The sequence below is a fragment of the Giraffa tippelskirchi genome, chromosome 7 (genome assembly GCF_054371585.1).
Source record: "Giraffa tippelskirchi isolate mGirTip1 chromosome 7, T2T-mGirTip1v1.2.pri, whole genome shotgun sequence".
Classification (NCBI taxonomy): Eukaryota; Metazoa; Chordata; class Mammalia; order Artiodactyla; family Giraffidae; genus Giraffa; species Giraffa tippelskirchi.
The window spans coordinates 68,793,684-68,819,652 of record NC_137281.1 but is presented as its reverse complement, the minus strand read 5'-3'; the positions used below and the strand labels follow the sequence as shown (position 1 = coordinate 68,819,652).

The 25,969-nt window shown below is 40.2% G+C and overlaps 1 protein-coding gene across 6 annotated transcripts in view; it reads right to left on the bottom strand.

The window, feature by feature from the left end:
* EPB41L4A (erythrocyte membrane protein band 4.1 like 4A) overlaps positions 1–25,969 on the bottom strand; it is a 279,429-nt gene that overhangs the window by 162,429 nt on the left and 91,031 nt on the right. The gene's annotated exons all lie outside the window — the stretch shown is intronic.

The following is a 25,969-nucleotide window of genomic DNA, read 5'->3' as shown; positions in this document are numbered from 1 at the left end:
CTGGGTTCAATCCCTGGGTTGGGAAGATCCCTTGGAGAAGGGAAAGGCTACCCACTCCAGTATTCTGGCCTGGAGAATTCCATGGACTATACAGTCCATGGGGTTGCAAAGAGTCAGACACAACTGAGCAACTTTAACATACACAGAGCCAAAGCTTTTTATAATTTTTAATCTCATTTTCCTTAATAAGGTTTTATGTTTTATTTTTTAATTGAAATATAGCTGGCATACAATATTACATTAGTTTCCAGTATACTATATGATTTGACATTTGCATACATTATGAAATGATCACCATGATAAGTTTAGTAACCATCTATTCCCACACACAGTTACTACAACATTATTGACCATATACCTTATGCTGTATATTACATCTCTGTGATTATTTTATTTTAATTGGAGGAAAATTACATTATTGTGATTATTTTGCCACACATCAACATGAATCAGTCACAGGTATACCTGTGTTCCCCCCATCCTAAACACCCCTCCCACCTCTCTCCACCCTATCCCTCTGGGTTGTCCCAGAGCACCAGCTCTGGGTGCCCTGCTTCAAGCATCGAACTTGCACTGGTCATCTATTTTACATACGGTAATGTACATGTTTCAATGCTGTTCTCTCAGATCATCCCACTCTCGCCTTCTCCCACTGAGTCCAAAAGTTTGTTCTTTACATCTGTCTCCTTTTGCTGTCCTGCATGTAGGATTCCTGGTACTATCTTTCTAAATTACATATATCTATATATATGTATACACATTAATATACTCTGTGATTATTTATTACATAACTGGAGGTCTGTGTCTCTTAATTCCTTCACCAATTTCAGCCCCTCCCTTCAGGCAACCATCCATTTGTTCTCTGTACTACAAGTCTATCTTCATTTTGTCTTAGTTTATTCTGTTTTTAGATTCTACAGGCATTTGTCTTTCCCTGTCTGACTCATTGCTTTTAGCACAATACCCTCTAGATCCATCTATATTGTCACAAATAGCAAGGCTTCTTTTTGTAATGGCTGACTAGCATTCTATTGTGTATAGATGCACAACACATCTTTATCCATTCATGTATCAATTAACACTTAGGTTGCTTCTATATCACGGCTATTGTAAATAATGTTGCAATAAACACTGGAGTCCACATAGCTTTTCAAATCAGTGTTTTTGATTTCTTCAGAAGTGAAATGATGGATCATATGGCAGTTCTATATTTAATTTTTTTAGAAACCCTTATACTGTTGTCCATAGTGGCTGCATCAATTTACATTCCCACCAGCAATGTACAAGGGTTCCCTTTTCTCCACAGTCTCATAAACACTTGTTATTTGTTGCCTTTTTGATGATAGCCATTCTGACAAGTGTAAGGTGGTATCTTACTGTGGTTTTGACTTGCATTTCCCTGATCCTTAGTGATACAGAGCTACTGATAGAGAGCATCTCTTCACGCGTCTGTTGGCCATTAGCATGTCTTCTTTGGTAAAATATCTATTCAGGTGTTCTTCCTATTTTTAAATTGGGATGTTTGTGGTTTTTTTGACATCAAGTTGTATGAGTTTTCTGTGCACCTTGGATATTAACCCTTATTGGATATACTGGTTGCAAATAACCTTCTCTCATTCAGTAAGCTTTTTATTCTGTTGATATTAATAATTTCCTTTCTGTGAAAAGCTTTTTAACTTGATACTGTCCCATTTGTTTATTTTTGCTTTTGTTTCCCTTACCTGAGAAGATATTTCCAAAAAATATTTCTCAGACCAATGTTGAAGGGCACAGTCTATGTTTTCTTTTAAGAGTTTTATGGTTTCAGGTCTTACATTTTCATCTTTAATCCATTTTGAGTTTATTTTTGTATATGCTGTGAGAAAATAGTCCAATTTGATTCTTTTTCATGTAGCTGTCCAGTTTAACAAAGATTAGTGAAGAGGCTGTCTTTCCCCCATTTTGTATTTTCTTGCCTCCTTTGTCATAGATTAATTGCCCATAGCGCAGGTTCATTTCTAGGTTTTCTGTTCTGTTTCATTGATCCACATGTCTGTTTTGTGCCAGTACCATATTGTTTTGATTATTGTAGCTCTGTAGTATAGTTTGAAATGAGGGAATGTGATTCTTCCAGGTTTTTTCAAATTACTGCCTTTGTGCTGGGATTCAAAGCATATGAGGTTTAGCATTCACCCTTTATGAGCGGAGTTTTTGTTTACTACAGCCCTTTAGCTCTCCTATCTTGAAAACCAGATATTCTGGGGGCTTGCCTTCCCAATGCAAAACTTTGGGCTGAGGAGCTCAAAGTGGGGGCTGAACCCCTTGATCTTTAGGGAAAAATTCGGCAATGGTGGTTATCCTCTTGTTTGTGGGTCACTTTCCTAGGGGTGTGGGTGTTAATTATACTGAAGCTTTGTCCCATCTCATTGTGGTTCCTTCTTTATATCTTTACTTGTGGAAAATCTTTTTTTGAAACTCTTCAGGTCATTCCCATAGACAGTTGCTCTGTAAATAGGTCTAATTTTGATGTGCGCATGGAAGAGGTGAGCTCAGGGTCCTCCTACTCTACCATCTTGGCCACTACCACCAAGGCTTTCATTTTCAATCCTTATCTAACAAACCTATAATTAAAACCACCAAAGTTAATGTTCTGAAAATGTCTTTGTCTAGATATTAGACTTTATCTCTTTCATATAAACACAGACATAAGGAAAACATTTCCCTTGTCTGGTAAATGCTGATACCTATCTAAAACATCTAATCTCTCCCCTTCCCACTACATATTCTTTAAAGATTATCATCTAATATATTAAATATTATTCAATGTCTCTTTGTGCTCATGTACCTATGCCTTTCACCACTGTAAAAATCTGCTAGTGAAATTACTCTTTTGAAGGAAAGGCCTACTTAAAATTACAATGGGCACTGCCAAAAAGACCATTACAATTCATGCAAGGAGAATATATGTCTCAATGCCCTTGCCAACATTTGGATTGAGCAAAATTTTTCCAATCTAAGCAAGAAAGAGGGAAGGACTAATTATTTTAATTTGCATTTTCCAGACACTAATCAGTTCAGTTCAGTCGCTCAGTCGTGTCTGACTCTTCGCGACCCCATGGACTGCAGCATGCCAGGCTTCCCTGCCCATCACCAACTCCCAGAGCTTGCTCAAACTCATGTCAATCAAGTCGGTGATGCCATCCAACCATCTCATCCTCTGTTGTCCCCTTCTTCTCCTGCCTTCGATCTTTCGCAGCATTAGGATCTTTTCCAATGCTTCCTAGCACTTCGGTTAGTTATTCTCTAAATTGAAGTTTATAAGCAAATTCCCTTAAATACTTCTAATACCTGTACAATTTTACTCAATTTATTTAGTTCTTCACTCCATCTGGAAACTATTTCTGTGCTTGGGATGAGGGTCTAATTTTGTTTCCAAATGGATAGACAACTACACCACGATTTACCTAAAAGGCCATCATTTCCCTTTTGACTGAAGCAAATTTATCATCTACTAAACAGATCCTCATTCTATGCCATGGATTACTCCTAGACTAATCCTTCAGGATTTTATTAACTTTAGTTTAATATAGTTTGTTGATCTCTATCATTCTGTTTCAAATTTGTCTCTGCCAATTCTTAGACATTTTGCTCTACTACAGGAAGTTTAGAACCAGCTTGCCAATTTAATAAAAAATTCTGTTAAGAATCTGACTGGAATTAAATTGAATTGACAGACTGGATAACTTGGGAGGTAATGATATGATATTTACAAAGTGAAACCTATATGATTTTCTTTTATATCCATCAAGGAAATCTTATACTTCTTTCATGTAGGTCTTACAAAATTCAACTTGGGCTCTGTGGCAGGTAGAAGTTATAAAATGTGCTCCCCTCCCCCACAAAAAAAAAAGTCCTCCTCTAATCCCTGGAACCAGTAAATATGATCAAATATAAACCTTCTTATTGTGTTATATGTCTTATTTTTACATTAAAATAGGAAGATTATTGGATTATGTTAGACCTAATCACTTGGGCCCTTATAAGCAAAGCACATTCTACAGCAAAAGAGGAAGGCAGGAGGGAAATCAGAGATGTTTAAAGCCTGAGAACAACTCCATAGGTCCTTGCCACTTGAAAGATGGAGGGGGCCATGTTAAACAGCCTCAAGAAGCTGAGAGTAAGCCCCAGTTGACAGCCAGGAAGGAAATGGGAACCTGAGGCCTACAACCACAAGAACTGGATTTTGCTAACACCCTGAAAAACTCTAAAAGTCAATTCTTCTCCAGATCCTTCAGATAAGAGACCAGCACCTTGATTCAGTCTTGTGAGCCTGAGCAAAGAACCCATTCACGCCATCCTGGACTTTAGACCTTCAGAATGGTAAGAAAACCAGTAGGACTATGTTTAAACCACTAATTAGTGGTAATCTGTTATGCAGCAATAGAAAACTAACAGGGGCTTAATTTTAGCTATTTTATAGTTGCTATATTGTACTTGCTGACTGGCTATTGTTAACCTCTTGGTAAGCAACTGATTTTCTCCATTGCAGGCTCTGTAGACATCAGCTGACAGTAATTTGGGTCTTTTCCTCATCCCAATATCACAGCCACTAAACCTGGAGTCCATCGCAACCTCCTTCCATGGTTCTCCTGCCCATGTCTGAGCTACAGCATTCACTTTCAATTGTTTTTTACACTTGCCTTTTGCCTCAAGAATTTTTTTAAAACAATCTCTGGTTAACTGAGATCAGCTTATTTTCCAGGAGGGTATGCAAAATGCACATGCATCTTTCCTATTCAAAATAGTTTCAGAAGGCTGCCATTCAAGCCAGTGCTCCACCTTGATCTAATCTCTTCTCTGGGTCCGCTCTTCTATCCAGGTACAGACAGGAATAGGTAGAACCACAGAACTCCACTTAATTCTTCTATCCCAAGCAGGTAAAGAAGTGCTTTGTGAACAAAAGAGGAATGATTGATACTTAAAATTACAGCACTGAAATGGGGCAGATCTTTTAAAATATACATATAAATTAAGGCTGCCTTTATATAAAAACATTTTATACTTCTATTTCTACAAGAAATGTTAGCCTTTTCACATATATCCTTTCACATACAGCCTTTTTATGCTACTCAAAAAGCATAAAAAAGATAAAATGCCCTACTAATGAAGAAAATACACAAAGACAAGCTTGGAAAACCAGCTTAGAAGTTTGGAAATTATATGGAGATTGCAAAAATTTCACACAGGAATCACTGTTTCCAAAACTATCATTCTCAAAATACCAGAACGTAAGTCTGTCAATCCTCTGTGACAGTTTTGCATTTATATAGAATCTGGTGCTGAAAATACTTTACAAATATTATCCTTTAGCATATGTTGTCCTCTACAGAGAAACCACAAGGAAAACATGCAGTGTTAGGCAATGAATCCAGAGGTGACCAAAGGAAAAGCATGATGTTTCATGATTCCCTCTACAGCTTTCTGTACACTGCAGGTGTGTCTGCACATGCACCTGCAAAAGAGCCAGGTGGACCTCAGAAATACTATATTCCTGTCACTTCTTCAAGCAAACATGTACATGAGAAACTTTTAACTTTTCATCTATCATACTGCAATACTCAGAAAACCTGGATGCCAGCAGTACATTAGCTACTGGGGTGGTGTGACACCACCAGCTTACATATCTGCCCATCCGGCACCAACTGACCCCCTCCACTTCCCCTCCCCATCATTTGTATTCCACTGCAATGTCTTCTGCTTTTACACTTATGGATAATTTCATTCTTCACATATGGGTCCTTCACAGAGACTGCCTGTGGGCAGTTCGAATAGAAAGTCTTCAAGTTCCAAAAAAATCATTCTTGAATAAAGAAATTAAGAACTGCTAGAGAACTGACAAGAGCCAAAGAACAAACTAGAAAGAACAAGAAACAGGCCAGTTCAGGATTTATTACTAAAAAGGGACAAGTAAGTGTCATCAAGGATATTATGAAAACACTATGACCTCATTCATTCAAACATTTGTTGAAGACATACTGCATACCAGCAAGTGATTAACACTGATAAGACGGAAAAAGTATACTAATAAGAATGCCAGAGGAAAGTCAGACACACCTGGAATATAATACTAAGAACACCTCTATGGAGGAAGCAGGTGACTGGCTTATCAGAACCACAGAGAAGCCAGGGGGTTATGGAGTACTAAGAAATTTCCAGAAAGTGAGAAAAGGAAGGACTTGGTTTTCATCACAAGTTTTTTTTTGTACATATGTCTGATAATTATGGACATGTCTTCCTTATATAAAACAAATTTTCCTAAGAAAAATATACCTAGTAGAAACTAGTCATTATCTTTTTTTTTGCTCACAGTTATAATAGTTTTGTAGATTTGGTTCACATGCTATGAGGTATTAAGTACGGAAATGTAGAAAGAGGAGAGAGCGCTATGATGGTGAGTTGTCAACATGCTGACCACGTTTACACAAACAATTCATGGTCCCATCTGCCAAAACAGTGACTTCAAGACTTTTTAATCTTAATTCTTCCCGAGCCCTCTGAGCAGGTAAACCTAACTACGCTAGGCCATCATATACGAGCATGGAGGTCACGTGTCCCCAGTACTTGAACCACTGGAGACGTATCTTCCAAGGGAGACAGTTCATTTCATCTGAAGTTTAACATAAACTTATTTTTTAACTTTACTCCCTTCAGTACTTAGCAAAGAAAACTCATAAACGTGATTGCATTTAGCACCCTTCCAGTCCTTTCTAAACATTTCTAGAAGAATGTCAGCCAAAATGAGAAAATCAACAGAGATGCCACAAAATAAGAGACAACGACCACCAAAGCACTTGGCAACATGCCCAAGGATTTTCTGAATAACGAATAAATTAAAATATTGTCATTGATAAGGAACATCAACTGATGAAGATTTTTGAGAGAATGAGTTGAGTGCCAACACAAGTAACAGAAAAGGGAATTTCACGAGGGCTCCCCACAGCTTGGCTCGTCTGTACGGTCCCCTTTTTGTGGAACATCCTCTCTGCTCTCTGTCCTCTTCAACTCCACTTATCCTCAGAACTCAGCGCAAATACCACTCTCTCCACAAGGCCTGTCTCTATCCCCTCAACCTCACCATGACCTCAGCCTCACTGGACCTACAAAGTGTCTGGCTTTTGTCCATCTCTGAGACTTACGCTATCCTGCCTTTATTAAAGCTATTTGATACTTCTCTTAACTTTGCCACCGATATTTAGAAATTTTGAAGGCAGGTACTGAGCGTTACACACCTCTTCCTTACATGCCAGTCCAATAATCCACACACAGTAGGAACTCCCTAAAAGGTTACTGAATAAATACTAAGGGCCAACAAACAAGGAAGGGAAAGATGTAGTATTAGAAATATGGTGGCCTATGAAAACTTCTCTTCCTGTTTCTCAGTGAAGATTTCCATTTTTCTTGACCCATCAAACTTATGAGAGTGAAGAAAGATGGATGGATTCAGGTATCCTGCCTGACCTCAGTGCTACTTAGTTTACTTTTAATCTTAAAAATATACATTTGTTTCGGTGTTAATATAATTTCAAAAGATTTAATATTAGTAGGCTCTGAATTTGGTATAAATATTTTATATTTGAAATTTATAAGATACAAAAAAATTAGGGGTTGATATTCAAGTTGATATTCAACTTTAACGTATAAAATGTAAAGATACATAGTTTTCTTTATGTAATAAATCTGACAAGAATTGTGTTTCCTATCATCAGGAAAACAAAAATTATCAATATGAAGCAGTTAAGAAGAAAATAAAGAAGTAAAGGAAGCTTCTGGCTTTTTATAACTCCATTCAGAAAACTTCATTTAATTGTCAGAATTGATTAACTTACCTTTCAAGTGACAGTAAATAAATCCCTGTCACATATTTCTGGATGGTAAATTATATGCCACTTAAATCTCAGCAAATAGAGATAGATTACTTTCATTACTGACATTTCAACAATATTATGGGAAGAACAAAGCTACAAGAGGCTTATGATCACAGAGAAAGACTCCCAGGCAGGACAAGTTTATTTGAAAATACCATCAGTGAGACTTTCAACCAGAACAAAGAATTCTTCAAGTGAGTAACAACACCTTTGCAGATTAACATGACATTACAAACCAGAAAGGCAAGTTTTTGCCAACTGCACAGAATGATAACTATTACATTCTAGACAAACAGCTTACTCCCTCACAAAGGGGAAATGAAGCCTTCAAAAAATTATTTAATCTCAGGCCTATAAAAAGTCACTATATTTTCATTCAATGTTTTTGATAGAATAGATTTCAGGTTCTCTGAAAAAGCAGAAATCACATTCACTCTTTTCAGCTCAGGCCCGTTAGGATAAGGTGAAGCAGGGGCACGGGGGAGCCCTTCCTTAGGCACCAACAGTAACTGCTTCTCAGGTCAAGTACTGTTAATCACCATATGAAGGTTTTTGACTAAGAGTTAACTTCACCCTAGGTGAAGAAATTTGTTAAGAAAAAAAGATTTTCTTAAACCTACATTTAATCATTAAATAAAATAAAATGTGTATTTTTCAAGGTACTATGTATAATTCTCATATATAAAAGCTTGTTCAACAAGCAACTCCTGCAGCTCAATTCCAGAAAAATAAATGACCCAATCAAAAAGTGGGCCAAAGAACTAAACAGACACTTCTCCTAAGAAGACATACAGATGGCTAACAAACACATGAAAAGATGCTCAACATCACTTATTATCAGAGAAATGCAAATCGAAACCACAATGAGGTATCATTTCAAGCCCGTCAGAATGGCTGCTATCCAAAAGACTACAAGCAATAAATGCTGGAGAGGGTGTGGAGAAAAGGGAACCCTCTTACACTGTTGGTGGGAATGCAAACTAGTACAGCCACTATGGAGAACAGTGTGGAGATTCCTTAAAAAACTGGAACTAAAACTGCCATATTACCCAGCAATCCCACTGCTGGGCATACACACTGAGGAAACCAGAATTGAAAGAGACGTGTGTACCCCAATGTTCATCGCAGCACTGTTTATAATAGCCAGGACATGGAAGCAACCTAGATGTCCATCAGCAGACGAATGGATAAGAAAGCAGTGGTACATATACACAAGGGAATATTACTCAGCCATTAAAAAGAATACATTTGAATCAGTTCTAATGAGGTGGATGAAACTGGAGCCGATTATACAGAGTGAAGTAAGCCAGAAAGAAAAACACCAATACAGTAGACTAACACATATATATGGTATTTAGTCAATCGGTAAAGATAACCCTGTATGCGAGACATCAAAAGAGACACAGACAAATAGAACAGTATTATGGACTCTATGGGAGAGGGCGAGGGTGGGAGGATATGGGAGAATGGCATGGAAGCATGTAAATTATCATATGTGAAACGAATCGCCAGTCCAGGTTCGATGCATGATACAGGGTGCTCGGGGCTGGTGCACCAGGATGACCCAGAGGGATGGGATGGGGAAGGAGGTGGGAGGGGGGTTCTGGAAGGGGAAAACATGTACACCCATGGCTGATTCATGTCAATGTATAGCAAAACAAATACAATATTGTAAAGTTAAAAAATAGATAAATAAACTAATTAAATAAATAAATAAATAAAAGCTTGTTCACATCGATGGACTTTTCTCAGACTTTCATCTAGTGTTTCTGTCTATTACTGTGTCACAAACACCTCCAGGCTTAGTGGCTTCAAGCCACCACCATGATTTGCTCACATTGTGCCCCCTGGGCAGGGCTCAGAAGGGACAGCTGGTGTCTACTCTGTGTAATGTTGGCTAGAGAGGTCACTGTGCACTCGAGAAGGCATCATTCAGAGTGACATCTCACCCCAGGAGACGGGAAGGGCTGGGGGCCTTTCTCCCCTCGCCCCTGTCTCTCCTGTTCCAGGGCCGTTCTCCCAGCAGGGCAATCTGACTTTATCACGTAGTGATTAGGGCCTCCAAGAGCGCGAGGAGAGATGCTGCTCAGTCTCTCAAGGACCAGGCCCAGCAGAGCATCACTCTTGCTACACTCTATGGGTCACAGTCAGTCCCAGGGCAGCCCAGATGGAAAGGGAAGGGGACTGTCTCTTGAGGAGTAATACCATGAAGGCACAGGGAGCGACTGGAAGAATGGCTGGTACTCAACCTTGTAGACAATCTACGACATTTTACTTCCTAGTCTCTCTTTACACCTGTTACATTCTTCTCTGTCCCCGCTCTGGCCAACTCATCTTCACAGCAATGTTTCAAATGACAGGCATATCTCATTTAATGTACTTCCTTTGCTTGCGCTTTGCAGATACTGCAAACTTGGAGGTTTGTGGCAAACCTCCATTGAGCAGCTCTCTGGGCACCATTTCTCTGACAACATTTGCTCACTTCATGTCTCTGTGTCACATTTTGGTAATTCTCAAGAATATTTAAATCTTTTCATTATTATTATATTTGTTATGGTGATCTGTGACGGTGATCTTAGATGTTACACTGTAAAAAGATTATGACTTGAAGGTTCAAATGATGGTTAGCATTTTTCGGCAAAAAAGAATTTCCTATTTAAGGTATGTCCCTTTTTTAGACGTTATGTTATTGTACACTCATTAGACTATGGTATAGTGTAAACACAAGTTTTATTCTATCCACACTGTACGACTGTCATACAACCCACATTCCCATTACAACTGAGCCACGCATGCAGCTGTGACTCCACAGTACCATCAGAAAGCAGTGTCAGATTCAAAGTGCATCTCCCCAACATGAAGGATGGTTTTTACTTTCATGTCTCAAACACTTAGAGGGGTGGAAGAAACTAATCTTACCTTCTCTCCCTTCCTTCCTGAATAACTGAAACATTCCACTGAAAAGCCAGGAGAATCCCTCCCTTTTCCTGGACACTTGTTAGCAACAGACAGCAGACTAAGGGCTGAGCAAGGTGGCTGGGTATCTGGTGCAGCTGGAGGTTGAGCCAAACAGTTGTCTGGGCAAGGATGCCCGCCGACGAAGGCAGCGGCCAGAGCTGGCAGACAGGTCACACTCAGAGAGAGGAATGAAGTAATAATAAGTAGGTATATTGTGAAAAATAGGAGCCAGATTTCTTGTTAGAAAAAGGAGTTACACAAAGGAGAAAACAAGAATGAATCTTGTGGAGTAAATACATGATTTAGTCTTTTCAGATTAATGTGTGTGTGTATACGTGCATATACACCCCAGTCCTCTAGACTTTCCCGCTGAGCAGACATGGGAGCAGTGACACCTGGAGAGCAGTGACCAACGTCGTGCCTGGAACTTCTGTTCTAAATATCACTCTCTACTCCTTAGAAAACAGACCAACTCAAGGCTTGGACAGGGAAGTAAAAGACCCGGAATGATTTTTTAATACAGAAAGGAATGGTGTGCTCAAAGAATGATGGGGCCCTTCCAAAAGAATAGAAGTGTTAGTTTGAAGGGAACTCTTACCAATCAAACCAGGGACAATTTGAACACCACTGTAAATGCAAATATCAGATTATAATCCTTTGAGAGGAATCCCTGAGTTCATGTGAAACAGAAACAAATAATGAATAAACAGAAGAGAAAATACTTCTTTATAACAAAACGGCAACTTGTAAATGCCGAAGAAATGACAGAATTAGAAAATGACCATCATGGTTATGACTGATTCAACTGAGACGCATCAGCAATGCTAAAATGGGTGGGTAAAAAGCCAGAGGAGGAATGGAATATTTTACAAGGTCTCAGAATATCTCCCTACAAAATACTTATTACAAAGAATAAAAAAGAAACTTTACAGTGAAAAAATCTAGCAGTCTTTACCTTAATCAAACAAAGAAATTTAATTTCACCAGTAGTGGGACAAACTGACATCAAGTACCACCTAAAATAGGATGCAACAAATATAGCACCACTTCAGTGTTTTTCCTGCCAAAGATATTTAAGCTGAATTTAATACTGAGGAAACATGAGACAAGCCCCATTTGAGGGACATTGTACAAAACACCTAGTGTAGTCTCCTCAGACATAATAAGGTCAAGAAAGTACTGAGTAACCATTCCAGACTGAAGGAGAGTTGAACAACATGTTAACAAAATACCATGAATAATCTGATTTGGATTATTTTGTTCTAAAGAGGACAATGTTGGGACAACTGACAGAATTTGAATGAGGCTTTGGATTAAATAGCTAGACTATATCTCATTTCCTGATATTGACAGCTGTGCCAAGATTATGCTGTAGAGGGTCCCTGTTTATAGGTAACTGGCACTAACACATCCAGAGGTAAGAAGTCAGGTTTTCAACTTACAAATGGTTCAGTAACAGAGAAAAAATAATGATAAAGCCTCTGTTGTAACATGTTAACTGCACCTATGAGTGAAGGGGATAAGAGTTTATACTATTTACAGTTTACTCAGCCTTCTAACTTTAAGATTATATGACTTTTTGACGAAATTTCTTCAATTTGGGGGAAATTTCAAATTTAAAAGATAAAGTGGGGACTTCCCTGGTGGCACCATGGACGGGAGTCTGCCTGCCAGTGCAGAGGACACAGGTTCGATCCCCGGTCCGGGAGGATTCCACACGCCGCAGAGCGGCTGAGCCCAAGTGCCGGAGCTACTGACAGCCGCGTGCCCGAGGCTCCTCGGGCCCCAACCAGGGAGGCCCCGTGTGCACTCCTGAAGCCCGCGCACCGAGGGCCTGCGCTCTGCAGTGAGAATGAGACTAGTGAGCGCTGCAACAGAGAGCAGCCTCCACGCCCCTCAACCAGAGAATGCCCACGCAAAGCCATAAAGGTCCAGTACAGCCAAAAGTAAAATAAATAAAATATTTTTAAACTTATCAAAAAATGATAAAGTGAGGCTTTAATATTTTGTTCTGTCATTATAATTTACATAAGCCAAAATCACATAAAAAATTGCTAACACTAACTTTTATTGGTGCATACTAGTACTTTACATATATTAACTACCTCAGTGCTGACAGCAACCCTGTGAGTTGGAGGTGATACTACAGCTAACACTTCCCATCTGTCAAGCACTTGACACTGATCTAAGAACACCACATCTTTCCATAAAGAGGAGACTCATTTAATCCTCATATCAATTCAAGGATATAGGTGTTATCATTTTCCTCATTTTAGAGACAGGACAATTAGAACCCATAAGTAAAGTAAATTTCCCCGAGAGCACACGGACAGTAAATGGCAGAGTCAGGATTAAAACCTAGGCTGTCTGGCTCTAGAAACCGTGCTCCAAATTGCTCTCACACTGTACCGAGAAAGCGAGAAAAGGGGTGTGAGGCCACAATTCTCTCAAATCTCCTGCGGAGAGTGTCTCAAAATCTGTGTTAGAGCCAAAGGATCCACCTGAGTTAATCGCAGATCTTAAAGCTCCCTAAAATGAGCTGGCCATAAATCTCAGTTGGTTCTATCTAGGAAGACACGTTGACTGGTCCTGGAGGGACTTCTCATTCTAGTGACCCCAGCAGACTTCCAGGGTCACGGTGCTCGTGAGGCAAACCACTAGAGCATCTAGCAGCTCCTCCAGATACCGCGGTTGATGAGTCTCAGTTTGATGGCTTATACTCATCTATTCACACACACACGCACACACACGTGTGCTTTTATCTTCCATTACTTGATTTACTACAGCCCAGGAGCCCTCTTAGCCTGTCTGAGAATAAGGCATCCACTGTAAAACAAATTCAAATTATAGCCCAAGTAAGAAGGCTCAGCCACTTGAGCGGGGGAACCCAAGATGAAAAACTAGAACAGTATCTATTAAAAACAAACAAAAAATAATAAAGGAGAAAAGGTAATGGGGATTTTTAAGAAGATACTATTAGAACACACCAAAAAAAGGCTTTCTGAAATCAAACAGCATGACTTCTAAAATTAAGATTTCGACAGACACAATGGGAAAGAGCATGATCACTACTGAGAACGTTAAGAAAGATCAGATAAGCATAAGTGAAAATAACGGAGACATAAAAGACATAATCAGAAGACAGAATATGCAGAAAACAGGTTCTCCTAGAAGAGTAACAGTGACAGAGAAGAAATAAACTGGAAGGGAAAGTGGGAGGGGGCAAAACAAAAGAAAACCTCCCTGAGCTGAAAGAAGGGACCATTCTCTAGATGGAGAGGGCTCACAGTAAGCTCAGGCAGTATTAATGAGGAATAAAGAAGACACAAGCCCAGGCTTGTGAAATACTTTAACTGAGAAGGGAGATCATCTGCAAGTATACATCTTATTCAGTTCAGTTCAGTTCAGTTCAGTCGCTCAGTCGTGTCTGACTCTTAATACATCTTATTAAGTTATGTAAACATAACTTTACTATTTCAAGAAACTCTTACCCAGGAAGATGACGCTACAAACAATTTTATTGTTTCAGAAACTTTCCAAAAACCCACTTATTTAAACAATAGGTGGCTCAACTAACCCTTATTAGAGTCAATATCCCTTACTCAGCCCACCAGTCTTAAATTGTTTTACCAAAAACCTGGTCTCATTCTATGTCCTTGCTCTGAACAGGCTGCCTCCAATCAGACCCTAACAAACCTCACAAATCCCCCATCTTTGTCCTCCCTCCTCTGAAAAACAGTCAGTCATGGTCTCTCTCATTGCAGTAAGCAATATACTAAACTTTGCTTTATCTATGGGTTTCCCTGGTGGCTCAGATGGTAAAGAATCTGCCTGCAGTGCAGGAGACCCAGGTTCAATCCCTGGGTCAGGAAGAGCCCCTGGAGAAGGAAATGGGAACCCACTCCAGTATTCTTGCCTGGAGAACTCCATGGACAGAGGAGCCTGGTGGGCTACAGTCCATGGGGTCGCAAGAGTCAGACACAACTGAGCAGCTAAAAACTAACACACTTGCTTTATCTATACTGTATTCTTCAGTCTTCTCAGAATCAGCAGTCAGAGACTAAAGATTAAGAGGAAATTAGGAGGAAATCACTCAGGCTGCCCAGGCGGCTCAGTGGTAAAGAATCTACCTGGCAGTGCAGGAAACACAGGAGACAAAGGTTCCATCCCTGGGTCAAGAAGAGCCCCTGGAGTAGGAAGTGGCAACCCTCTCCGGTCCTCCTGCCTGGAAAATTCCATGGACAGAGGAGCCTGGTGGGGCACAGTCCATGGGGCCAGAGTCAGACACGACTGACCACAAATAAAGTCACTTAAACAAGTTGAATAGAGGATTTACAGAAGAAAAAGGATCAGATTAGCATCAGATTTCTTGACTGCAGTACTGGAAACAAGAGCACAGTTAAACAGTGACTACTGAAGAGAAAAAACCTAACCCAGCTGTTCTTTACCTGTCAGGAAAGACAAAAACCCTTCTTTTGAACATGAAAAAGTAAAAAGCTATTTAACCAATGAACTCGACCTGAGGAAATCTTGGGAGGTTGTGCTCTAACTGGAGAGAGAACTCAAGATGTGAAGGACAATAAAGACAGCAGAAGTGGCACAATGTACCCACACTGTGAATAAAGCATAAAGCTAATACGACTCAATTTATAGTTTATAACTTAAATGTTTATTATGAGACATACAATAAGAAGAAACGTAATAAACAGATGAGAACAAAAAATTCTAACCTGTCTAGGTAAAACTCAAAGCGGGGGTACTCTCTTTAATTTCTGTTTGTTAATATAGCATTTTTAATTATAGCAGCTCTCAAAGTATTCAGTGGGGAAAGAACCACTACAAAAACGGACAAAGAATGTCCATTTTAATGCTGAAGTGGGTAGAAAACTGAGCAGAAATGTGACCGTGGACCAAAGAAAGTAAGAGTGAACAATGACAAAGTATAATAAAAGATAAGTAAAAGGTAGATGGAAAGAAGAAAAACACACATAGCATTTAGGATGATAAACGTGAGTTGTGCTGGACTCTGCGGGATCTATTTTATGGAAATGAAAAGTACCAGCTAAACAGCCAAAGATGTTCACCGCTCCACTGAGAGTGGCAAAGTAAAATCCCCCAGCTCGGGGGACCACCAACCGAAAAATGATTGAATAAACCACAGTCATCCAAAATGAGAAATAATGCAGCAATTAACAAGTTGAATAAATATGTGTTGCGCTAAAGTGATGTTCATAAGGTATTTTACTTACAAAAGCAGAGTTGTGTTTTAAGTGACTAATAAGGAATCAAGTTTTTTTCTATGTATCTCTGCTTTTTGAATATTTTTTACAACAGTTTGTTTTACTTTTGCAACTTCAAATTTAAGAATTTCAAATTTTGTAATTTCAAAACAATCTAAGGAAAAGAAAAGAAGAGGCTATGGGGAGGTCGTTCCTTGACAGGAGACTAGCGTGGGGCAGCTGAAGGTGAGTGGGGGACCTGGGTCTCACCCGGCTCTGCCCCTGACCCACTGCCATCTCAGGCGGGCTGCTGAGCCACCCAGGGGCCCAGTCTCTTCACTTGTGAAATGGGGTAAGTGAACTGAACTCTTTCCAGCTCTGGCAGTCAGTGAATATGCACAAAAACTGCAGACTGAATCCTTTGGAAACCCCCCTGTCAGCCTCTTTCTCTGGGAACTTAGAGTTATCCAAACTCTGGTCAAGGGTCAGTGCTGGCAATCCACCTTGAAGGCACGACCTCCTCCCATTCAGACGAAAATTCCACCAGGAGGCTATCAAGAGATCTGACAGATCGACACAGAAACTGGACAAAACCTGTTTCCTGGAATCCCTTCGTCAAACAGGGCCCTCTCAGTTTCATAAGAGAGGCAATAAACCATCTCCCTTGGGTATTACTGGCCAAGGGGTAATTCAAAATAATTAAGTATAAGATGTTTCTTTTCACCTCAAATTTATGAAAAAGGTATTTTTTAAAAGAAGAATACTATCAGAACCAAAGTTTTTTTTTAAGTTTTATTAGTTGACTTTCGTCACTGAAAGCGTTCTACTCCCCATGCCTCTGACAGACAGGGTCTTGGTCCAGTGCCCTGTTACTTTACTTAGTGCTCTTACCTCCTGAAAAGTATGTGATGTATAGCAGTTCACAGGGTGAAGGCTGGTACTCTCTCAACTCACCCTCTCTCAACTCACCCTCTCTCCTTTGTTTTTATCACTACTTCCTTTTTCTTGCTTCTGCTCTCCACTTCTAAGGATCAAGCAAATGACTAAAACCATACACACCTACACCATGTAAGTTCTACAGTCAATCAAAAATCTTCAGAGGCAACAGGGCATTAACAGTATCACAGAATCAAGCATTTATTCACTCAACAAACATTCGCTGAGCATCTACCATACGCTATGCTGGAGACAGTCCATATCTTATTTAACCCTCACAACAGCTGTGTAAAACAAGTCAGCGCAGCTTCAATCTTACACACGGGGAAACCAAGGCTAAGGGAGGTCAGCGGAGGGACTTGTTAAAGTCAGGGAGCCAGCTGAGTGCTGAAGCTCAGATGTGCACCTGGGCTCTCACAGTCATGGTCCTTTCTGAACATGATGTTAAGGCTCAGAAGAGCAGACATATTTCTGGCCAGAGTAATTTGAAAAAGCCTCCTCAAAGAAAAGAAATTCAACATATCATGGAGTAAAAATAGCTTTTTTAAGAAGGAACCCTCCAAGTTTAAATTTATTGATTCTAAGATATAAATATTTTTTAAAGCTCCTTTTAGAGCTTCCCTGGTGGCTCAGCAATAAAGAACCCACCCGCCAATCCAGGAGATGCGGGTTTGATCCCTGAGTAGGGAAGATCCCCTGGAGAAGGAAATGGCAACCCACTCCATTATTCTTGCCTGGGAAATCCATGAACAGAGGAGCCTGGTGGGCTACAGTCCATGGGGTCTCAAAAGAGTCAGATACAACTTTGTGACTAAACAATAACAAAGCTCCTTTTAAGGATATAAAATGTTAACACTATCTATACCTACTTAGTAAGACATTTTTCTATTTAACAGAAATTGTAAGCTACAAACTTCAGCTGTAAATAGAAGCATCTTGAATATAGTGAACAATTAATAACTACTGTTCGATAACAGAAAGAAAGCTAGGAGGGCGGCACTGGATTCCAAATGGGGTCTGGTTGTCCAGCTAATCCACCCTCCATGTTCACTGCAGTTCTACAACTTTTGATTAAATGCAGTCTCCATGTATCAGTTTATTTCTTCTTCATATCTTCATTGTATTTCTAATATTTGGGAAAGTTACAGTCCTTCAAAAAGATGCTGTAGAATACTGGAGAGAAAGATTCTATATAACAAAATAATCTTAGTTGAATGCAACCTTCCAAAGAAATAACATTATGAATAAAGAGTTGTCGTTCTTGAGCAGAAAAGGATTGTGTATCTGATAACTACTGTTTAATGGTTATATCTAAACTGTTCTTTTTAATGAAGTGATTTGTATAGTTATACAAGTAGTGAAATAAAGCTAACTTAAGAATTTGCCCCAGAATGGATTAATAACCAGAGTGGAGACTAGAATCCAATTCTCCTAACTGTTCAATATTTATCCTGCTCATTTAAAATGTTGTTCACTTTGTAAGCAACTAGTGTTTCCCTAAAAAGTTGCAAGAAAATCAAATTTTCATCATTCAAACTAAACTGTACCACTGACTTTTTCTGAAATTTTATTATTTTCTCACTAATCCTCAAGTAGCAAAGCACCTAATGTGTGTGTGTGCTTAGTCGCTCAGTCATAACCGACTGTGACCCCATGGACTGTAGCCTGCCAGAGAGGAGTGGGTAGCCATTCCCTTCTCCAGGAGATCTTCCCAACCCAGGGACTGAACCCCAGTCTCCTGCACTGCAGGCAGATTATTTAACGTCTGAGCCACCAGGGAAGTCAAAGCACCTAATAAAACTTCTCAATTCCTTGGATTTTGTGTGTGCATGGGGGGGGGGGGGAGTGAGATAGTTAATACGTTAGAAGGAAATGCAAATGTACTAAAAGAATGAGAATCACCAACTCCTAAATCACAGGTCTTACAAACTTAAATTCTTTTGTGGCACTTATTAATGCACAGTTCATTCAATTTCTCCATTCCAAGGGAGTTTAAACAACATGCACGGTGAAACGTTAACAAGGGCCACGAGGCATGGTCTCTGTTTCAAAGCAACCTGAACAATGGACATTTAAGCAGCCCCTATGCCCTGAGAGCTACGCATCCAATATGGTAGCCATAGCCACATGTGGCTACTGAATCCTTGATGTGCGTCTGGTCCAAATCAAGAGGTGCTGTTAAGTATAAAATACACAATGGATTTTGAAGGCAATATAAAAAGAATAATTTTTATATTCATTATATGTCAAAATAATATTTTAGATCTATTGTGTTAAACAAAACGTTATTAATTTTTAAATGCACCTACTAGAAAATTTTAAATTACCTCTGTGTTTCACATTATATTTTTATTAGACACCTCTACACTGAAGCTTTTCTTGATAAAGGAACACAAATGCTGACAACTGGTTTCCTGGGTTGGCAAGAGTTCTGACCATCCTGATAACTTAACTTTTTCATCACAAATCCTCCCAATCTAGTCCTGGCTCTGCTTTAACTAGCTGGATGACCCAAAACTGCCACTGAACTTCTCCAGCCCTAAACCCTCATCCATTAACTCAGAGAACATTTAACATCAAGGCATCATTTTAAACAATGAAGACACTGAGACCATACTTCCTGCCTTCCAGCTCATTGCTCCTTCCACTGCACAACTCACCACACCCACTTCCTGATTGTATCTACTCAGTGACCCCACAGAGCATCTCTAATCCCAGGGACTGGGCAGAAAACGGATGTCACTCTACAGGAAAGGAGCAGATCTATTACACAACAGGGGATGTTTTCAGAACCCCCTCCCTCAGCTGAAAGTGAGAGGACTGTCCCACACCAGGCAGTCCACAGGATTATTTGTAATATCAAAGGGATGCAGAATACCGGGCATCTTCACAGCTCTAGGCAAGGCTGCATGATCTCAAGCAAGTCTGCTGAATCATAGGCAAACTCGCTTTCCTCATTTGCAAAATTCATTAATAATATCTGTCCAACCCACATCATAGGCTGGTTTAGCAGATCAGATAAAACCTCTTGAAAAGCACAAAGTACCACAGACACAGTCTCGGTCCCTTTCCTGTCATATAATGCTAGCCTGTGCACAAGCACAGTCTGTTCTGGCACTACCCAAGCTCCACAGCACTGAAAGGTAATAAAGGCACACTTTGATACTCGGCTAAATTCATTTCTTTTTTAGGTGAATAAAAGAATAGATATAGATCATGTTTTTTAAGTTAAAAAAAAAAAGGATGAAGCTAAGTAAAAAAGAGCTTACCTTCATCCTGCATATAGTATGCATCAGTCTTTGTTCCACATTTTGAATATTATCAGATTTTATCAGAACAACTTATTCTAGAGATGAGGAAACTAAGGTGCAGAGTGTAACTATTCTAACGTCTTTACATACGGCAGGAAGAAACCAGACTTGACCCCAGGCCGAGGGGCTACGCGGCTGTGCTGTCACAGTTGCACAACTCGCTTGGTATAAACTAAAAAGTCTATACTCTTGGGTCTGTGTATCAGTGTGTGTCAACACCTCAAAACTGACAACCTTTGGAGAGAGCAGTCAGCAGGATGGGTGTGCACAGGGCGAGAGGCTTTCCTTCTAGAGCCTCCTGTGCTGGTTCCAGTTTCTGACCTTGTGCACCTTGTTTTTGTCCACAGACTATTTTAAGTAAGGAAAGTCATCCTTCAACACACCAAAGGAGCTGCCTTTCTAGTCTTACAAATCCTTAAACCAGCATGGTAGGAAAGCCACGGCCTCTGCATCAGCAAACCCAAACCCCAATTCCAATCCCCACTACATAACACTCAAGGACATTCGGAGAAGTTCCTCAGCCCTCTGCTAAGGTTCCTTAGACCAGCTGCTTCTTGTACAAGGACAAAACTCCACATTCCTCACAGGTTTGCTGTGGAGATCGATGTACGCCAAGAATCTGGTCCCAAGTTGGTGCCTAGCCATAACTCAAAACCGTTACTTCTGCTCCATCCCCCTTTATAACTACTCAGATCTGCTGGTTTTATACTTAAAATGGTGGGTGTGTTGACCTACTACACCAGAAATGACCCCAAGTGAAAGTGAAAGTCGTTCAGTTGTGTCTGACTCTTTGCAACCCCATAGACTATACAGTCCATGGAATTCTCCAGGCCAGAATACTGGGGTGGGTAGCCTTTCCCTGCTCCAAGGGATCTTCCAAATCCAGGGATTGAACACAGGTCTCCTGCATTGCAGGTGGATTCTTGACAAACTCAGCCACCAGGGAAGCCCAAGAATACTGGAGTGGGTAGCCTATCCCTTCTCCATCAGATCTTCCCGACCCAGGAATCAAACCAGGGTCTCCTGCATTGCAGGTGGATTCTTTACCAACTCAGCCACCAGGGAAGCCCAAACGGCCCCAACACGGCAGCTAACTCTGCTTTCCGGGTTCCTGATCGGGTAGTGGGCACACGTGCACTGGAGAAGTCAGGGTCCTCTGTGGTTTCGAAGTCTGGTGTGTCCTGCTTCCCACTAACATGCTGAACCAAAGAAACACTGGGCGTCCAGGGCCAGAGCAGCAGAGGGCAGGGGCCACCTGGGCACGGCCCTCTGGAGACTGCTGCTGCCTCCTGACAAGCCTCATTAGAGCAAAGTTGTCAGCCTCCACTCCAGCACTGGGTCAGCAGATCCTTGCAGGCACAGCCACAGGAGGTGGCAGGCAAGGGGTATCAGCCCCCTGTCCCTTAACTGATGTGAGCAGCAGCAACTGGGGAGCTGCTAACTCAACAGAAGATCTGCTGTCCATGGTATCCAAGGGGTGCCTGCTTCCAGGATGTGTGAGAACAACCTAGATTTCTTTTTCAAAATACTGATCCTTTACCTCCCACCCTGTCCTGTCCATGTGACTGACAAGGACAGAAAGGCATTAGAATCACAGCAAGAATTTCTTATTAAGGATAGGATGCTACCAACCAGCTCCCCAGCTCCAGCTCAGTTCAAAACACGTGAACTGAGAATGGAAACTGAAGAAATCTAAGGGATCTAGTCTGTGGGACCAGGAATGAAAGCAAAGGCATTCATGACCTCCACTTCTATCCTCAAGGAGATGGGCATAACATTACAAGAGTTAAATTCCAAAATCTTAAGAAGATAAAAAGTAAAACAGTCTTTTTGGTTTTGCTCTCCACTCCAAACAATCTCATCCCTATGGACTGTGACCCACCCAAACAATCTCATCAACTTTCCTTATTCTACTCTTTTTTTTTTTAATTATTTTCTATTTTTTAACTTTACAATATTGTATTTGTTTTGCCATACATTGACATGAATCCACCATGGGTATACATGTTTTCCCCTTCCAGAACCCCCTTCCCACCTCCCTCCCCCATCCAATCCCTCCGGGTCATCCTGGTGCACCAGCCCCGAGCACCCTGTATCATGCATCGAACCTGGACTGGCGATTCGTTTCACATATGATAATTTACATGCTTCCATGCCATTCTCCCATATCCTCCCACCCTCGCCCTCTCCCATAGAGTCCATAATACTGTTCTATTTATCTGTGTCTCTTTTGATGTCTCGCATACAGGGTTATCTTTACGGATTGACTAAATACCATATATATGTGTTAGTCGACTGTACTGGTGTTTTTCTTTCTGGCTTACTTCACTCTGTATAATCGGCTCCAGTTTCATCCACCTCATTAGAACTGATTCAAATGTATTCTTTTTAATGGCTGAGTAATATTCCATTGTGTATATGTACCACTGCTTTCTTATCCATTCATCTGCTGATGGACATCTAGGCTGCTTCCATGTCCTGGCTATTATAAACAGTGCTGCAATGAACACTGGGGTACACGTGTCTCTTTCAAGTCTGCTTTCCTCAGTGTGTATGCCCAGCAGTGGGATTGCTGGGTCGTATGGCAGTTCTATTTCCAGTTTTTTGAGGAATCTCCACACTGTTCTCCATAGTGGCTGTACTAGTTTGCATTCCCACCAACAGTGTAAGAGGGTTCCCTTTTCTCCACACTCTCTCCAGCATTTATTGCTTGTAGTCTTTTGGATAGCAGCCATTCTGACGGGCATGAAATGGTACCTCATTGTGGTTTTGATTTGCATTTCTCTGATAATAAGTGATGTTGAGCATCTTTTCATGTGTTTGTTAGCCATCTGTATGTCTTCTTAGGAGAAGTGTCTGTTTAGTTCTTTGGCCCACTTTTTGATTGGGTCGTTTATTTTTCTGGAATTGTGCTGCAAGAGTTGCTTGTATATTTTTGAGAGTAATTGTTTGTCCGTTGCTTCATTTGCTATTATTTTCTCCCATTCCGAGGGCTGTCTTTTCACCTTGCTTATAGTTTCCTTTGTTGTGCAAAAGCTTTTAAATTTAATTAGGTCCCATTTGTTTATTTTTGCTTTTATTTCCAATATTCTGGGAGGTGGGTCAGAGAGGATCCTGCTGTGGTTTATGTCGGAGAGTGTTTTGCCTGTGTTTTCCTCTAGGAGTTTTATAGTGTCTGGTCTTACGTTTAGATCTTTAATCCATTTTGAGTTTATTTTTGTGTGTGGTGTTAGAAAGTGTTCTAGTTTCATTCTTTTACAAGTGGTTGACCAGTTTTCCCAGCACCACTTGTTAAAGAGATTGTCTTTTCTCCATTGTATAGTCTTGCCTCTTTTGTCAAAGATAAGGTGTCCATAGGTGCGTGGATTTATCTCTGGGCTTTCTATTTTGTTCCATTGATCTATATTTCTGTCCTTGTGCCAGTACCATACTGTCTTGATAACTGTGGCTTTGTAGTAGAGCCTGAGGTCAGGCAGGTTAATTCCTCCAGTTCCAATCTTCTTTCTCAAGATTGCTTTGGCTATTAAAGGTTTTTTGTATTTCCATACAACATCCATTTATGATAAAAACCCTCCAAAAAGCAGGAATAGAAGGAAAATACCTCAACATAATAAAAGCTATATATGACAAACCCATGGCAAACATTATCCTAAATAGGGAAAAACTGAAAGCATTTCCCCTAAAATCAGGAACAAGACAAGGGTGCCCACTCTCACCACTATTATTCAACATCATTTTGGAAGTTTTGGCCACAGCAATCAGAGCAGAAAAAGAAATAAAAGGAATCCAGATTGGAAAAGAAGAAGTAAAACTCTCACTGTTTGCAGATGACATGATCCTCTACATAGAAAACCCTAAAGATTCCACCAGAAAATTACTAGAGCTAATCAATGAATATAGTAAAGTTGCAGGATATAAAATTAACACAGATAAATCCCTTGCATTCCTATACACCAACAATGAGAAAACAGAAAGAGAAATTAAGGAAACAATTCCATTCACTATTGCAACAAAAAGAATAAAATACTTAAGAATATATCTACCTAAAGAAACAAAAGACCTATATATATAGAAAACTGTAAAACACTGGTGAAAGAAATCAAAAGGACACAAATAGATGGAGAAATATACCGTGTTTGTGGATTGGAAGAATCAATATAGTGAAAATGAGTACCCAAAGCAATCTATAGATTCAATGCAATCCGTATCAAGCTTCCAACGGTATTCTTCAGAGAACTAGAACAAATAATTTCACAATTTGTATGGAAATACAAAAAACCTTATTCTTCTCTTTAACCATTGTTACTGCACACAGCCTAAGGTGCAGTGGTACTACTTCTGTTATTTGGAGTAATCATCTGTTTTAGGGACCACCCAGGACCATTTCAGTGTGACAAGATCTACCATGAAATAATGTCTTATGGGGTTTTTTGGTTTGTTTTACAGTCTGTAACAGACTCACAAAAAAGGAAAACAGATGTACGGTTGCCAACCAGGGTTAGAGGAGAAGGAATGGATTGGGAGGTTGGGGTTGGCAGATGAAAACTAGTATATATAGAATGGCAACCAACAAGGTGCTACTGTAGGGAACAGAAAACTATATTCAATATTCTGTGATAAACCGTAATGGAAAAGAATACAAAAAAAGAATGTATGCGTATGTATAACCAAATCACTCTGCTGCACAACAGAAATTAACACAACATTGTAAATCAACTATACTTCAATAAAAAAAATAACAAAATAAAGTCTGAATAAAACTCTGGGCTACAAAAGATGTGGGTACTGTTGCTCCCATATGACACAGGGCCCTCTCTGAAATCACCCCTTCCACTTCCTAGTCCAGACACTGTTGTTGTTGTTTTTTTTTTTTTTGCATTTCCGGTTGTCTTTTAATTGACTCGCCTATTTATTTATTTTCGGGTCTTCACTGCTGCAAGTGGGCCTTCTCTAGCTTCAGGGAGTGGGGGCTACTCTGGGTTGCATGCACAGCTTCCTCACTGCCATGGCTTCTCTTGCTGTGCAGCACAGGTTCCAGGTGCACAAGCCTCAGCAGTGTGGCTCCTGGGCTCGAGAATGTGGGCTCAGGAGTTACGGCTCATGGACTTTAGTTTCTCCATGTTATGTGGAATCTTCCCAGACCAGGGATCAAACCTGTGTCCTCTGCCCTGGCAGGTGGATTCTTATCCACTGCATCACTTGGGATGTCCCTCCGGTTGTCTTTCATTTCTCTTCTTTGTGCATGCTTTCTTTTCTAACTGTTATATTTGACTGCTGCTACAATTTATATTTTAAGCCCTGAGAGCTCTTAGAATAATAGAGATTACCAGCAGGTAAAATTAGGAATGGAAAATATACACAGTTACGGTGGAATTATGGCTTTTTAAAAATTGATCTATTTTGGAGGTATTTCCCTGGTAGTTTAGTGGCTAAGACTCTAGCCTCCCAATGCAGGGAGCTCAGGTCCCATCCCTGGTCAGGGAACTAGATCCCACATGCCACAACTAAGAGTTTGCATGCGGCATGTGCCCCTAACCCATCCTGGTGCACCCATATGAATCAATAAAAGCATATTTTTAAAAACTGACCTATTTTGTTTAAAAAGCACAATTGTTTTTGCAGTTTTGCTTATGTATTCTGT